The sequence below is a fragment of the Chinchilla lanigera genome, unplaced genomic scaffold, assembly GCF_000276665.1.
Source record: "Chinchilla lanigera isolate Chin_1 unplaced genomic scaffold, ChiLan1.0 scaffold00210, whole genome shotgun sequence".
Lineage (NCBI taxonomy): Eukaryota > Metazoa > Chordata > Mammalia > Rodentia > Chinchillidae > Chinchilla > Chinchilla lanigera.
Window position 1 is genome coordinate 399773 of NW_004955611.1, and position 300 is coordinate 400072.

The following is a 300-nucleotide window of genomic DNA, read 5'->3' on the forward strand; positions in this document are numbered from 1 at the left end:
ACATTTCCTGGTACTTGGTATGCAGCTATTGATTTGGAAAATGCCTTCTTCTCATGTCTATCCATAAGGGCCATCAAAAACTGTTTGTTTTCAGCTGGGAATACCAGAAACACACCTTAACTGTCATATCTCAGGTTTATATTAACTCTCTAGCCTTGTGTCACAACTTAGAGCGCTCTTGATTTGCTTTCTCTCCCAGAAGGTATTACATTGGTGCATTTTTGATATGGTGATTAGACCAAGTGAGTGGGAGGAAGCAACCACTCTGGAATTTTTAGAAAAGCATTTTTAAATCACAGA